Source organism: Pyxicephalus adspersus, chromosome 8, assembly GCF_032062135.1.
Source record: "Pyxicephalus adspersus chromosome 8, UCB_Pads_2.0, whole genome shotgun sequence".
Taxonomy (NCBI): domain Eukaryota; kingdom Metazoa; phylum Chordata; class Amphibia; order Anura; family Pyxicephalidae; genus Pyxicephalus; species Pyxicephalus adspersus.
The window spans coordinates 55,938,914-55,951,670 of record NC_092865.1 but is presented as its reverse complement, the minus strand read 5'-3'; the positions used below and the strand labels follow the sequence as shown (position 1 = coordinate 55,951,670).

Sequence of the window (12,757 nt, the reverse complement as noted above, 5' to 3'; positions counted from 1 at the left end):
GTCCCCTTACATTGGCTGTCATTGGGGAGAATGCCCCTTACAATGGCAGTCATTGGGGAGAATGCCCCTTTACAATGAAAGTCATTGGGGAGAATGCCCCTTTCCATTGGCTGTCATCGGGGAGAATGCCCCCTTACATTGGCTGTCATTGGGGAGAATGCCCCCTTACATTGGCGGTCATTGGGGAGAATGCCCCCTTACATTGGCGGTCATTGGGGAGAATGCCCCCTTACCCAAAATCTTTGTGTGATGCCACTTGCTGTGCCTTCAAACAAAAGGTCAATTCATAGCTCAAGAAACCCCTTGGCCACCTCTGGAGGAATCTTTGAATTCCTAGAAACCCAGGCTGGACTAGACTCTAACCCTATACACACAAAGCTTTATGTTTTAGAGCTGTCCAGTCTAAACATACATAGTTGGTAGATGCTGGTGAATTATGCCACCCTAAAACTTTTTTCCTCCATTTTTTTTTGCAATTAGACTCCCCACAGCTGAGCCTACATTTCTTATAGGGGACATTCCATTGCTGCATTGTGTGCAGTGGCTCTCTTCAAGCTACAGAAGCATACTATTGCTGAAGAAAACATTGCCAAATGGCACAAGTCAAATTGATTAAGCTGTGGATGATAGCTTGGCTGCTTTATTCGGCGTCCACAAATTCACCTGATTGTGCCCTACATTATGATTTCTCATTCTATAAACAATGTTTGGGTCTTGGTAACATAAACTGTATTTATATTATGGTAAATCACTAATTTTATCAATGTTTTGGTCAAGGCTTCCATCGGAGGGCTCACCATGCTCCACCCCATCACATTCATACTCCATACATCTGTCGCCCTTTAAATATGGACTTTAGAATTGCAGGTGGATGTAGACCCTATCAATGTTTCTATATTTGTCTTTGTAACCATGACCCCTATCCTTTATACACCAAGCTTTTATCATTGCTTTTCAGAGAAACAGCCTACTCCAGAGGTAATAAACTATGGAAAACATTAAACATGGCGATACACAAGGACACAAACACATGCTGTTATAGGACACAATAAATACACACAACAGTCACAAACAAAATCCTGAGTGCACATAGAGTTTTGCATGCAGTTTGCACAAGGGAGCTTGTATTTCCATAGATTTGAATTCAGTTCAACATGCAGAAGTGTAATAACAATCCTGCAGTGCGAAATGCACCAGAACTTTTAGATATTCCAGAACTACAAACACCAATCTGCCAGGTCTAATCCACAAAATAAACAGCAACCTGCATGAAGCAACCCCACAGAAATCAATCTGTAAATTGTTCCAATATTCTAAAATCTCATTTAATGTTATGGGTTAGAGTAGTGCGTCTGTATCTTGAGTCCTGTCAATCTATGTCTGGCTATACTAGTTCAGAGCAATCATGGGGAAAAATGGGACCAGCATGTGAATCATAAAACAGAATATGAATACTGGTGTTTTTAGTACCACAACACTCTGCCTTCTACAGAAAGGAACTTCTGTTACAAATTATTCTTGTGTCCCTTTGCAACATCAGGGGACAGTCCACAAAGTGACAGTATGGTCAGATGAAACCAGATGAAATGTTTTACCTCCTTCCTCAGTATGGAATCTTTAATGTGCAACTGACAGACAGTCACTGACACTGAACAGGACAAGATTGGATTTTATTCATTAATAGCAAGCACATATCATCCTATCATACAGATCTATGTGCTAAACAAGGACCCCAGCCTTTAGGAAAAGTAAAGGTGGCTGACCCGCATTATCCAACTCATGTGACCCCCAAGTACATTGGAATATGGCTGCTGTAATGCACAGACAGATGCAACAGAAGAAATTTTGGGAACTAGGTGTGCTATTCACTTCTATCTAGTTGTAATGGAAAATGTCCAACAGCTGAGCAATGCTTTGGCTGTAAAAGGGTTAACAATCAGGCAAAAACATTTATTCCAAAGCTGAACCTTGCTGTGCAAGGAGCTTTTCCAGCATGTTCAACTCGGGCAGATCGGTCGCAACAAATCCCAAATTCAAAAGGCAAATTGGTCGCAAGGGATCTCAAATTCAGAAGGCAAAACTGTCGCAGTGGATCTCAAATTCAGAAGGCAAATCTGTTGCAATGGATCTCGAATTCAGAAGGCAAATCTGTTGCAATGGATCTCAAATTCAGAAGGCAAAACTGTAGCAGTGGATCTCGAATTCAGAAGGCAAATCTGTAGCAGCAAAAATAGAATTCAGAGGGCAAATCTGTCTCAAACGATCCCAAATTCAGAAAGCAAATTGGTCGCAAAAGATCCCGAATTCAGAAGGGAAATTTCTCAATCAGAAACCTTTCTGCTTGTTCCCATACAACCTCCACCATTACAATGTTTTAGGCTTGGTCATTAAAATTTCCTGATAACTTCAAACACAACAAAAATGGATATGCATGTCTTTATAAATTTCTCTAACAAACATGAAATAAAACTTTAAATGGCAGAAAATCTTGTTCTTAGGAAGGCGGAAAGATGTGTTAATACTTGTACACAATGACATGTTGCAAGCCCCGGCACCCAGCCACAAACAGCTGCACGCCAAATGTCCATGGACAGCAAACCCAGTGTCATGGATTGCAGGCTTACCTATTGTGTTCCCTCCTGGTGTATTAAGTCCCCATTGTATGCTAGTAATCCATAGGGTTAGTAATCCACAGATGGGCTCTGCATGTGTGCCTGCTACTTCCTGACTGACTTCAGAGGACTGAGATACTGGAAAGGTGAAACTCCAGTTACACAGCCCTGACCATCCCACTTGTGACACAGCCCTGACATCACAGCTTGTATCACAGGAACTCCTGGCTGACACCACATACACATGCCTGGCTCATCCCTTACTGGAAGACACCTATCCCAACCCCAGGCTGTCTTTGCTACAGTTTTGGGAGACAGTCAATGAGAAAAAAAGTTACATTCAATTCCTTTTTATCTTACATTCTGCATTTGCTGCATTCTGCAAAGACACAACCCTCTGTAATGAATAATTCACATGCCCATATCTGCTCCGCAACACCTTCCTGCCGATTATATAACCCTAAAAAGGTTTTTGTTATTTTGGTGCATTGTTATTGTTTTTAGATAACGTTGTGCTTTGTTTGTGATGATTATTATTCTTTTGTTTTTGATATAGAAAACAGGAATAAAAAATAAAAAATCCTCAGCTTTGGGTGGGGTGAATGGAGGTCACATTTTTATTTTGCTAACTTGGCAATTACCATGACTCAGGCAGGCGACTGCGTTGAGTGCGGTCAGTTGCCTGCCCCTATATTTGGGTAGTATGTGTTGAAAAGTCTTTGGAGGGTGACAATGCAGGAAGACTTGGACAAAGCATTGTCAGTCTGTACCAGGATGTGCCTGAACTAGGACCCCCATGGTAAGATTACCAATTGTTTTTTTAGTGATTTAAAAAAGTTTGACATTTTTATGCGCATTTATAAACAATGACTAACACTTTCACCATCAGAAGTGCTTGTTGTCACACAGAGATGTTCCAGTTCTCTTTAAAATATATCTGTTTGACATCAGCCAAAAAATTAAAAAGGTATTAGGTGCACGTGTGTCGCTACACTCCCTGCTGTGTCTATCAGTGGAGCCACTCATCCACTAAGTATTGGTGAGTCAGCGGACTGTCTTCTAAAACATCTATAATGCTCCCTGCTTCTTGCCAATATAGCATGGCACGGCTCTGTACCATCATGCAATACACAGACAGTTACTATGGAGTGGGGGCAGCTCTAGAGATGTCTTAGAGCCAGTGGCAGCCATGGTTCAGCAGAACTGAATCGGGCACCCCAATTGTACTGACTTGAGTCTCCTGTGGGTGTCCCTGTTGGCGGAGGAGGGTTTGGAGCCCGCTTTGCGCCTCTGTATGTCTATCCCTGCTTGGAGTCATGCACATGAGGTTATGAGTTAGAAAGTCATTAGTTGCTCATTTGAGGTAAGTTGAGAGCGGCTAGGGGTGTTTTTGTGTATTAGTAGAAAGGTATTAAAGCTAAAAGCAGTGGCAGCCCTTGTATTGTGACCCAACTTTTTTAGTAACCACCCAGAACAGCCAAGGTGGTTACTGAAAAGTGCTGGGTGGTGCGCCCGGCTAAAAGGGGCTGGGGAGAACACAGATCAGGTCATAAATGTAGGTAGACTCTTCCTACAGTAACAACTGCCTGCCAATGGTGCCTGTGCCTTGCCGTAGACTGCAAACGGCTTCACCAACACACACTGAGCAGGCATGATCCACTGTTGACACCATCCGACCATCCGGAAACCAGTCCACAACAACAATGTGCACCTTTGCAACAACAAGTTTTGTGCTTTTGTATAGGAGGGGATATCACAGTGTTATAATTGCAGAATGTGTTTTCTAAGCATTGATATAAAATGAGCACAGAGTTTCAAGTTTCATTCATGTGTAAAAAACACAGACTCACTGGATCCCAACCTAGTCAGCCATTAATAGTGAGATTTAAGGAGGAGTACTCGTCTTAAAGACACACCTAGCCTTTTTGTGTTTGTGTCATTCGTGTATCACGGTGTGACTAATCTCCGTCCACATTCCTCGCTGTGAGAACTGTCCTTTCCCTGCAGAGAAACCGGTCTCATCCACACCGACTGCTCCACGGCTGGCTGACAGTGACTAAAGCCCTGAACGCCAGATGAAACCGAAAAGACAGCACGGGGTTCAGGGATCTCTGGGGGGAACGTACGTCAGGATGAATGTGGATTCTCTAAACCACACTTTTCTCTAAGAACATATGATTCAATTTCCTTGTGACCTCATGCGTTATGTCATCCACCTTCAACACAATCTAGACAGATGGCCTGGAATAACACGGGGTCCGCATGTCAAAAAAAAGAGAACTTCCCTTTATCTGAAATGACACAAACTATATTGTGAAATAAAATATATACAACGATGCAGTCATTTCCGTAATTGGAAGGGCTGGTAAAGCAGAAAGTCTATATATGATCTCTGTACCCAAAAAAAAGGTGCAACTCTGACCAGGTAGTCATGTGATCCTGGCATCACTGTCAGGGAGAACGGGCGGGTTGGTGACCTTTATTTTACCCCTCAACGTGGTAGCAGTACAGTTTGGTCACCAACCCACCTCCAGTCTGTAGAATCATTGTATTGATGAGGTATTTACTGTTTTCACTCCTCCTCATCTCTTCTCCTGTCAGCAAGCTCCCCGAGTTAGATTTACACGATAGATTTAATGAGATTGGTTCTCATTGCTGTCACAGTCCTGCTTTGTAGGGGATCACATGAAGTCAAGGTTTAGGTTCTTTTATTATTGATGGTGTATTTAATTCAATTTATACCCGATGATCCTGCAAAGAAGATTTGTGTTCAGACTCTTCCTGTAGAGTGATAACACGCTTTCCTTATCTCCCATCTACCCTCCTGCATCAGCCCAACCTCAGTTTCTACTCTAATAATGACACTTTCCATCTGGAAGTTCTGGGTGTTTCATTCCACCCTTGTGTTTCCTTGCTTCTCCATAATATAAAAAAAGTTCACCAGGGACGGTGGGCACTTTTATAATGGGCACAGCTCATGTTCAGGATCTCAGCTCTCTCACCATTAAGTCCCCAATGATGTCAGGTGGTGAACTTTTCCATCATCCACCACAACCTGAAAGATCAACGTAGGTTTGATTGACCCTTAAAACCCTGTTTCTCTTTTTCTGTCCTATACACCTGCAATCTAACACCCATCGGCCTGTTTGGAAGGTGTTTGGCTGCCTCCTGTTGCTTTGAAGGCCCTCATATCAAAGTGTGAACAGGCGCACCTCTTTTACAGCTGATATTGTTAACTGGCAACCCCCCATAATGACTCACCTTCCCAGCTGTGTTTGCGGCTGTGATTTCATTACGGTGAAAGCAATCGGAGCCATTCATGCTAGTGATTGTTTTATTTCTGCTGATCACAGAGAACAACCAGGAATGTCAGGAAATTTTCCTTTCATGGATGGGGACACTTTAATGCTTTGTGCAATGCATTGTGCTGCACAACCGCATGTCAACCAGATCAGTCTCTACCACCATATACCTAACCCAGGGAGCCCGATATATATAGATTGCGTCACTTTGTTCAGTACAGAAAAGCATGGGTTCATTTTATTTTTTCTGCAGTATCTTTCAGCATACAGAACAAATAAAAATGATTATAGCAATAGCACATAATGCTTCCCTTTCACTTGAATGGGAGAGGTTGGAATCGTGGCTGAGCGTGCGGTGAACATTGCCGCTCACCACGGGTTTGAAATGGCCACTTCTTTTACTGCCAACACTGGAAAAGTGAATAAAGAAAGATGAAAACACAATCACTAAAATACCATAAAATGTTAATGTGATTTCAATACTTTTACATCTTAAAGAATTATTTATTTGCCTGTCACCATTCACAATCTGGTAAACAGTTAATTGTAAAACAATGTATTTTGTTTTCTTCCCCGGTGAATGAAGTTGAGCCATGTGATTCTCCCATTCAGGTTCTGTAACTGTATCCCAGCAGGGTAACATTCCAGGTTCACAGGGCTCATTGTGTCCAGGAACAGGAAGACCAGATGTGCACGGGAGCCAAAAGGTTTGCACAACTGTCAATTCCTTTAACAAGCAACAGAACATGAATGCCTGTGTGGTGCTTCTATGGATCCAATGTTTTACATGTCAATAATACCCATATCTCTGTAAACTTAGCAAAGTTTATCTGTACATATAGTAAAAGTTTTGCAGGCATAAATAGTTGTCAAGAGTAAAGGGCCAGCAAATACAAAACTGGGAACTGAAGTCAATCAATCAATGCATTAGTGTCTTCTGTAGATTTGATAGAAATTGGCAAAAAATGTTCAATTTTTTAAAAAATGATGGTATATTCATAGTGTGCAGTACTATTATTTTCAAATTCTTTTAATTAATGCAGTCCACAAACACTATAGGCTTTTCAAACGCACAGTGTGATACCATGTGGCTGACAGCTTCTAAGCACATAGCAAACTGCCCCCAGGAATGGTAAACCCCACCTGGGGGTTACCAGATTTGCACACAGGGCTGTGCAAATCTTCAAATGACGTGTTGCTGTTGGGAACCATGCTGCAATCGCATGCAAAAAAATGGTTCCCAAGCTCTCTCATTCCCAAGAAGACTTGGAAACAAGAACAGTGATCATTTATAGCTGAGGCTTGGAAAATTCAAAAAGGGCCCAGGACATTTAGAGTGCAGCCCTCAAAATGCAGACTGGAATATGAACAAATCTTAGAAGCCCCTGCTGCAAAACTTGTTAAATGGGCGATTGCAGACACCCATATGGTGAGCAGGATATGTAGATTCACCTGAAATCCTCTGGATTGTATAGCCAACATCTGCTAAGTGCATCCAATGCTGCAATTTTGGAGAATGTCCCATCCTGGTTGATGGGGTCGCTGCTTCACAGACAAGGTTAGATGCCACAGCATTAACGCCTCTCAGATGCTGCAAGTTTCTCAAAAGGTTATGTGAAATAAAGGATTCCCCAACTTGTGTATTTAACTGTTTTTGGACAGCCTTTGGTGTGTCTTGGATATACTAGTAGCACCAACTTCCTGACATAGCTGTATTCCAATCCATTGTTGGTTTTAGATTTCCCCACCCACCTTTGTGTGTTCAACCTTCTCTTGTTACAATCTCCCTTGTATAAAATAAACAATCCAACAGGGAACCCAGAAGCCCCTTGTAGAGGCCAAAGCTGGTGTGAAGACCTGGGAACTCATAGTGTAGAGATCCTACCAGTTGAGTCCTCAAGAGATAAGAAACTGATCACCAATGTCCACAGTAAACCACTGCAGGCTTAACTGTGCTTGCAAACATTTCTATTTAACAGAATGGCAGCAGTTAGGAACCATTTTGTGCACTTGCATGTTGCTACAATTGTGGTGAATTGCGATGTGGTTCCTCAAAGCAACAAGTTGCTTTTGGTGATGTGGTTGCTTTTGCTCTGGAGGAAGAACAGCACCTCAACCTCAGTCAACCGCACTATAAAGTAGTGGTCGAACACTGCGTAAAAACCACATGGTAGTTGAATAGGGGAAGGTGGAAGTGGCTACCCACGTGGTTATGACAGCAAATCTAACACTCCAGCATCTACCACAGTTTTAGGTAGACTGATAGGAATAATAAAACTCTCTCTTCTTTTTCCATCCACGTGTCAGGGAATTTACGGACGTGATGCAACAATAACAGCCACCACTGGTCCAAAGGCCTTCGGCCAGCTGAAGATAAAGAAGACATTTTCCATGTATTACACAAGTAAATATAATTATAGTGTCATTACTGCCATGCTGAAAAGCAGAGCTGTGGTTACTGATCAATATTCAGAAGGAAATGAGACACTGGCACGGCAGAAGATAGGATTCTTGGCAGCCGGTATCAGTTAGTCACTCTTCCCCCTGGTGTATTGATATCAGACAGAATACGTACACAAAGTGCATGCCTACTGGACATATCACATCTTAGCTTGTTACTCATCGGAGTGCTGCAAGTGCATTATTGCAAAATATGGCTGTTATCTGCCCGGAAAGCTGAGCTGTGTGCGTCTCCATATCTAATAACAGAACACAGTGGTCAGTAGGCTTATTGTGTGCTGGAGAGATAGGGGGAAAAGGGATGTGTGCTCCACGCTGTAGGAGAGAACATCTATATTCAGACCTAAACAGGATGGATAATGTCATTGTAGTGAAGCAGTCAAGTGCATAATGAACACAGCAATTTCACATTGTGATTATTTCACGCCTTACAAGGCAGGCATAGTGTGGTGTGAATTAATATTTCAGTGCTACAAGGGACGGCTATAGCAAGGCATCAATCATTCAGCTATGGAGACCATATGGAGACATGAATTAAAGTAGATGTTAATCTAATGTTAACTGAATGACATTTTTTGCAAAAGTTGCAAACTCTATCATATTAATTTTTTTCCCCTTTTACCATTTTCACTTTGGCACAATTGATTTTCTCCTGCCTATTTAAGACACCTCCTGTCTACATGCACTCACTGCAGCATAGGCCGAACACAAATTGTTGTGGCCACCTTCCTAATAATATCAATAATCATACAATCAAAGATCATATCATCAATGTTTATACCAGCATAAGGTGTGTTGGCATGGCCACTTGCAGTCTCCTTTTGGGGAAGTGAGATGCGAGGTATACAGTGGATGGCACTATTGTGTAGTAATGTATACTGCAAGTTGTCATTCGAGCACCAGTATGCAATACATCAGCTTTTTCATTTGTCAATTGGAAAGGCATAGCAACTTTTATAACAAGCAAAGGACTCTTTCCTTTAGGTGGGGTGGCAACTCAGCAGCACAATTGGGGGTAACACCTGCAAGAGGAGGTGCAGAGCATGAGAGAGACCAGAGCATGAGAAAGACCTTCATGGCAGGAACACCATGTATTAAAATTGGCATTGTCTTGGCAGAGCCTTAAGAATGGCCATGTCATACACATCTATCTGCCCCCATCTGCATGAATTAGAAGCATTTGAAAAAAGGGTCAAAGATCAGCTCCAGCCTAAATTTTTTTTTTTGTTTTTGAATAATGTGTAGAAGCCTAGAAGAAGTTAGAATAATGTGTAGAAGAAGTTAGACTCTCTTTTACAATACTTTCCAACAAGAGATGTACCGCGCCGTTCTGCTCTATGGAGAGAGGAGGGGGGAAAACGAGGGAGCCGCACCTCGCTGCGCTCCCTCTACTTTACTTGTATTGTAGTCGTTTGATGTTCATGGATCCATCAGGACGGATCTATGAACGACGTCGGACATGCGCTGTACACAGCAAAATCTTAGCAAGTCCTCCAGTGTGATCTAGCTATTTTGGGGCACACATGTGACCAAGTGATTGCATTGTGGAAATAAATTACAGCTGCAATACGTCAGCACACAACAAAATTTTTGATGATCACTGTGATTTGCAAATGGCATGTTATTTTTAAGCACTGTATTTTGAAATTGCTAGTTCCCTTTAAAAAGGATTCCTAGGTATATGACTTTTTGGAAGCCCTTTTGAGGAAGCTAAAATGGGCCTCCATGTAAAGCCACCTGATACTACAGACATCCGCACAGCATTGACTCTGCAAAATATTTTTGGAGTCACTGTCTATTATAAATATATAATAAATCAGGTGTAATTCCCCCCACCCTCTTCTCTTTTATCCATACTGAACTGAAACTCATTTTTTAATAAGTTGTCCACAACTTTATTAGAATACTACAACTGATTGCAACAATACTTACAACCAGGTCAAAAGAAAAGCAACATAATGACTACTATATCACAAAGCAGCCAAACTGGTCAGGTTGGCAACAGATGAATGCTGCTATACGTAACAGCAATTACCAAATTTCGCTTGGCCTTAATTAATGAATACACCTACATGTTGTAAAAACCATTAGGTGCTAATAACTAAACAGACTGCCTGAATGTAATTTAAAAAGAGCCAAATATGCTCCTCCTAATCCTAGATGCCAGCACTCAATAAACAAATGTTGAACTAGTGGTTTATTGGGGGATGGATTTTTTGTTTCCACATTCTTTAGAAGTGATGAATATGCATGAATTAAACTTTTCTTTTATGATATTGTTTGGGATTTGTTATACAGGAGAGATTTACCTAAATTTTAGATTGAGAGGTACCATCTGCCTTTGATTCTTAGCCATGGACAGTTCATCTTTCTATCTGACACGGGGCCATTTGCTGCATATGGTATCAGAGGACTATTGCCTCATTATGTATGGGAAAAGCACACAAGCTGGAAGGCCAATGTAATGGACATTGTGCCTCCGGAATTGAACCACACAGAATTTCAAATTTACAGGTCTGTGTTAAGAGGCATGAACGCAATAGTCTTGCGCTTAATACTGAGCTGAAAGAGTTCATTTAACCTTTATGGTTCCAGATCCAACCTCAAAATACATTTTGAGTACCTTTTGCTACAGTAAAAAATGACCACAAAATGCAACTTTTTTTGTAATACTAAAAAATTCTGTTCCCAACATGCCATGGAGAGATACAGAATACAGTTTGTGTTTTGCAAACCATGACCATAACAAAAATGAATATACTTGGTTTCAAATCCTACACATATTTCATTCAGACTTGATATTTACATCTGTGTCTTGATTTTTTTTTTTGTTATTAGAAGTAATTGAAATTAACTAAAAAATCCAATATAATATAATATAAAATATATATAATTATACACACACACACACACACACTATTCTATAATATATTCCTTTGCTATATATATATATATATATATATATATATATATACACACACACACACACACACATTTTTACAATATACATTTATATAATAAACATTTTTATGGCAAAGGACATCCAGGTTATTATGTAAAAGGCAACAGTGCTCATTTCAGGAAAAGCATTTGTTTGCATAATAAACATTCTCCATATGCTTTATAGTTTAGTTAACCAAAATAAATCCTAGCTGTAAACATATAATATTCTTCTTTAAATGTTTCCTCGACCCCTTTTAAGGCATTGCTCAATTTATTAGTGTTGAGAATAAAAATTAATTTAATGTAAATGCACAAAAATATGGCCTTCAAGTTTAACATTAACCAGGCTGTAATACCTTGTTGGCATGGGCCACAAATATATTTTTCCTATTTTTATATATATATGAAAACATTCTTGTGCTAGCCATATACAAATCAGATTAAGATATTTTTTTCCCATGTTTTATTATTTATTTATTTATTTATGTAGTGCTTCCCTTTTTGCAGATCAAAACTATAATTAATTTAGGATGGCTACCAAATAAAGACTTTTAATTTGATAGAGTAGTTTTCTGCATACTGTAAATTGGTTTTAAAACATTTATCTGATTACACCACATACTACAAAGCCCACAGAAAAAAATATAACCCAATGTTTTAAATAATTTGACCTATAAAGAATAAAAGTTCAAATGAAAAAAAATCCAAATGTGGTTCAGTTTTTTTTTATTTTGTAGATGGAGTTGTGTTTAGTAGCCATCAGGGAATGGGAATTGAAAGATGACTGGCAGGTTTGAGCTTAGCCTAGTATATGACCATTAGCTGAAATAAATTTGCCCTTTTAGTAGACTGTTTAGTCCAGACTGCTGGGCTGTCAACAAATGTTTAGACCAAATGCTGACAGTTCTTTTTGGGGCAGATAAAGCCCTGCTGATAAATATTCAAGACTCAGCAAGAAGTTATCTTCAACAAATGTAGTGTAGGGGCTCACGTAGACAGGTGATCCCAACAAATGCAGACTTCTTAATTAGAATGTAATGTTGTTCAAACTGGAAACCAAAGCATGTTTAAATTGTGTATCCAAAGAAACGCAACATAAAGCAGGTCAAACCCAACTGCCATGTACACGTTTGTTTATATGTTTATGGCCTGGGTGCATGGCCTGCAATATGATAGCTCCTTATTGTTTGCTAAGGCTGGTGCTTTTATACTTGGGCTCCAATGCCACATATTAACCTCCAATCCATTTGGTTGTCCCTTTAGCTAAAAATATCCATTAGCCCATTATACCCCAAACAGCATTTGTTATAACTCATCCTTATATTCCTGATTTAGCTGCACATTTGCTCACGTCGATGGCATTGGAGAAGCTAATAAAATGATCCTTGGCAGGCTCTACAATCCATGGAAATATATATTACCCATGGAAAGGACTCTATG

The 12,757-nt window shown here is 40.3% G+C and overlaps 1 protein-coding gene and 1 long non-coding RNA gene across 3 annotated transcripts in view; one reads left to right on the top strand and one right to left on the bottom strand.

Annotated features, from left to right (window-relative positions):
• The window catches only part of FRMD4B (FERM domain containing 4B), a 155,019-nt gene that overhangs the window by 13,414 nt on the left and 128,848 nt on the right, over nucleotides 1–12,757 (bottom strand). The gene's annotated exons all lie outside the window — the stretch shown is intronic.
• Nucleotides 1–12,757, top strand: part of LOC140337185 (uncharacterized) — a 105,268-nt gene that overhangs the window by 19,383 nt on the left and 73,128 nt on the right. The window lies entirely within an intron of this gene.